A 4,806-nucleotide genomic window follows, 5' to 3' on the forward strand; every position below is an offset into this window, starting at 1 on the left:
TTACAGATTATACTGTTTTGGCAGATTGCTGTTATGGTTGCATTGTTTGCATATGTTTGTTTGTTTAATGATTCTATTTGAGGATAGGAGTGTTAAATATGCAGAGGCATTTAGTATGCAATGTTGAATAATAATTTTAGTGATTTGTTACAGTAGAAAATGATAAGGTTTTGCGTTGGTTTATACTAACCTATCTCACGAGTTCTTGTTGAGTTTGGTGTGGATGAAGCTTTTGATAAAAAGAGAAACCATGATATGACAGGAATTAAGGAGACACAAAAGTTCAATCTTGGGCATGCCCAAGGCACCCCAAGATAATATTTCAAGAAGTCTCAAGCATCTAAGCTTGGGGATGCCCCGTTAGGCATCCCACCTTTCTTCTTCAACAACTATCGGTTAGTATCGGTTGAACCTAAGTTTTTGCTTCTTCACATTAGTTGTGCTATCCTTGCAATGTCATTTTATTTTGCTTTGCTTGCTGTTTGAATAAAATACTAAGATCTGAAATTCTTAAATGAGAGAGAGTCTTCACATAGGTACATAATTATTTAGCTACTCATTGATCTTCACTTATATCTTTTTGGAGTAGTTTGTCATTTACTCGTGTGCTTCACTTCTATCCTATGAGTAAATGGTTGAATGAGTTGAATGTCATAAATCTGAAATTATATATGTTTCATATGCTTATCCCATGGGGAGTAATGACTTCACATCTAAGAAGTAGAGGTTGTAAATTTATTGAAGGTTAGCAAGCATTGTATTGGTCATTTGAACAATTCATGAAAGAATATTGAAGGAAGAGAGATTTCACATATAAATATAATATCTTCGACATCTTTTATAATTGTGAGCACTCATTAAGTGACATGCTAAAGAGTTGATGTTGGACAAGGAAGACGACGTAATGGGTTATGTTTTCTCGCATCTCAGTTAAAGTATATTGTCATGGATCATTCAAACATGTTGAGCTTGCCTTTCCCCTCATGCTAGCCAAAATTCCTTGCACCAAGTAGAGATACTACTTGCGCTTCCAAATATCCTTAAACCCAGTTTTTGCCATGAGTGTCCACCATACCTACCTATATGCGGTATTTACCTGCCGTTCCAAGTAAATTTGCATGTGCCAAACTCTAAACCTTCAAACAATAATCTGTTTTGTATGCCCGGATCGCTCATGTAGCGACTAGGGGCTGTCAGTATCTTCCATGCCAGGTGGGTTATTCTCAAGATGAGTGGACTCCGCTCATCATTCACGAGAAAAATGGCCGGTAACCGGGATGCCCAGTCCCATGATCAAAAAGATCAATGCAAAACAAAATAATTAAAACAAAACTCCCCCAGGACTGTTGTTGGTATGGACGGTACCCCGTTGTTTCGGATGGACGTGGAGTGTGATTGTTGGTGGAGGGGGAGTAAAAACTTTACCATTCTGTTTGGGAACCGCCTATAATGTATGTAGTATGGAAGATATCGGGAACTCTTGGTTGTTATGTTGACAATGAGATCATACCTCTCAAAATTATTTATCTCTATTTCGAAATCGAGCTCGGGCACCTCTGCAAATCCCTGCTTCCCTCTGCGAAGGTCCTATCTTTTACTTTATGCAAGAGTTAAGGTGATCTTCACCTTTCCCTTTTTTATTTTATCCTTTGGCAAGCACCTTGTGTTGGAAAGATCCTAATATATATATATATATATATATATATATATATATATATATATATATATATATATATCCAATTGGATGTAAGTTAGCATGAACTATTATTGTTGACATCACCCAAAGGTGAATACATTGGGAGGCAACACTATAAGCCCCTATCTTTCTCAGTGTCCAATTAAAACTCCATAACCATAAGTATTGTGTGAGTGTTAGCAATTGTAGAAGACTATATGATAGTTGAGTATGTGGAGTTTGCTAAATCAAAGCTCTAACATAGACCCTTCCTAAAAATAAGATGAATTGTAATTGTTTGATGACTGAGAATGAAGTTTGCTAGTTTTCAAGAAAGTTTATGGTCTATGCTTTAACATGTGAATAGCTTGTTACTTGATCTTCAGAAGTTTTATGAGATGAACTACTGTTATGACATATAATTATGCTAGAAAAGGTGATTGAAATTATCATTGATCAAACTTGTGCACCTGCTAGCGTTCACACTTCATAAATTCTTTCTTTTATCATTTACCTACTCGAGGACGAGCAGGAATTAAGCTTGGGGATGCTGATACGTCTCCAACGTATCTATAATTTATGAAGCATTCATGCTATTTTATTATTTGTTTTGAATGTTTATGGGCTTTATTATACACTTTTATATTAATTTGGGACTAACATATTAATCGGAGGCCCAGCCCATATTGTTGTTTTCTTGCCTATTTCAGTGTTTCGAAGAAAAGGAATATCAAACGGAGTCCAAACGGAATGGAACCTTCGGGAGCGTTATTTTTGGAAAGGAAGCAATCCAGGAGACTTGGAGTTGATGTCAAGGAAGCTTCAAGGTAGCCACGAGGGTGGGGGGCACGCCCCCCTACTGGGCGCGCCCCCTGTCTCGTGGGCCCCTCGAGGCTCCCCGACCGACTTATTTCGCCTATATATTCCCATATACCCTAAAAACATCGAAGCGAACAATAGATCGGGAGTTCCGCCGCTGCAAGCCTCTGTAGCCACCAAAAACCTCTCGGGAGCCCGTTTCGGCACCCTGCCAGAGGGGGGATCCCTCACTAGTGGCCATCTTCATCATCTCGGCGCTCTCCATGACGAGGAGGGAGTAGTTCACCCTCGGGGCTGAGGGTATGTACCAGTAGCTATGTGTTTGATCTCTCTCTCTCTCTCGTGTTCTCTCTATGGCACAATCTTGATGTATCACGAGCTTTGCTATTATAGTTGGATCTTATGATGTTTCTCCCCCTCTACTCTCTTGTAATGGATTGAGTTTTCCCTTTGAAGTTATCTTGTCGGATTGAGTCTTTAAGGATTTGAGAACACCTGATGTATGTCTTGCCGTGCTTATCTGTGGTGACAATGGGATATCATGTGATCTAGTTGATGTATGTTTTGGTGATCAACTTGCGGGTTCCGCCCATGAACCTATGCATAGGGGTTGGCACACGTTTTCGTATTGACTCTCCGGTAGAAACTTTGGGGCACTCTTTGAAGTACTTTGTGTTGGTTGAATAGATGAATCTGAGATTGTGTGATGCATATCGTATAATCATGCTCACGGATACTTGAGGTGACAAACGGAGTATCTAGGTGACATTAGGGTTTTGGTTGATTTGTGTCTTAAGGTGTTATTCTAGTATGAACTCTATGATATATTGAACGGAAAGAATAGCTTTGTGTTATTTTACTATGGACTCTTGAATAGATAGAACAGAAAGGATAACTTTGAGGTGGTTTCGTACCCTACCATAATCTCTTCATTTGTTCTCCCCTATTAGTGGCTTTGGAGTGACTCTTTGTTGCATGTTGAGGGATAGTTATATGATCCAATTATGTTATTATTGTTGAGAGAACTTGCACTAGTGAAAGTATGAACCTTAAGCCTTGTTTCCTACCATTGCAATACCATTTACGCTCACTTTTATCATTAGTTACCTTGCTGTTTTTGTACTTTCAGATTACAAAAACCTATATCTACCATCCATATTGCACTTGTATCACCATCTCTTCACCAAACTAGTGCACCTATACAATTTACCATTGTATTGGGTGTGTTGGGGACACAAGAGACTCTTTGTTATTTGGTTGTAGGGTTGTTTGAGAGAGACCATCTTAATCCTACGCCTCCCACGGATTGATAAACCTTAGGTCATCCACTTGAGGGAAATTTGCTACTGTCCTACAAACCTCTGCACTTGGAGGCCCAACTACGTCTACAAGGAGAAGGTTGCGTAGTAGACATCATGGTTTCCTTTCGATTGCTTTTTGTTTGTCAGTTCATTGATGGATCCTGGAGCACTAGGCAAAGAGTTGCCGGCGGACAACCCACTAGAGACAACGATCTCTAGGAAACAAGCACCGACCAACTAGTTAACCATGTTGGCGGACCAACCCATGGAGACGAAGAACTCCAAGAAACAAGCACTGGCAAGAGTTGACAACATTGGCGGCCGAATTCCTCAAAGAAAGTTGGAAGAACAGCAAGGGCCCCATCGTGCCTACCCTCGAAACTCTGATGGTCACCTATGCGAGGCTCAAGGCCGAGTTTTAGGAGATAGTCGCCGTTGAGAAGCAGTATTCCCCTGGCAAGGTGATGGCCCCCATCGAGGACGAGGAGATGGCCCCTGGAGGGATGTGATCCCCTGGTGAGCTGCACAAGGTAAAAAATAATGGCTTATTAACATAGTTGTGGTTTTTGATTATTTGCAATGTGCTTGCTAATATATAGGGTTGTGCAGGTGCCGGTGGACGTCCTTGATGATTTCGATGTCGCGGCCCGTCCTGTGGACAATGCCCCAGAGATAGTTTTTGATGTCGCGGTCCGTCCTGTTGGCATCGCCCCGGAGATCGATTTCCATACCGCTGTCCATCCTGTGGACATCGCCCCAGAGATCGATTCCGATGTCGCGGTCAGTCCTGTGGACATCACCCCAGAGATCGATTCCCATGCCGCTGTCCGTGCTATGGTCATTGCCTGAGAGATCGATGACAAGAAATAGTTGGTCGCGCTAATCCTTCAGGGTAGTTTGCATTGCCCTGTGTTTAATTACCAGAACGATGTATGTTATCAAACCATCTTAGGGCTGGTGCACTGTCTTGTGTGGGCGGTACTTGCTACTTTTGTTTGATAGTGAATCATG

This window comes from Triticum aestivum, chromosome 4B (genome assembly GCF_018294505.1).
Source record: "Triticum aestivum cultivar Chinese Spring chromosome 4B, IWGSC CS RefSeq v2.1, whole genome shotgun sequence".
NCBI classification, from domain to species: Eukaryota; Viridiplantae; Streptophyta; class Magnoliopsida; order Poales; family Poaceae; genus Triticum; species Triticum aestivum.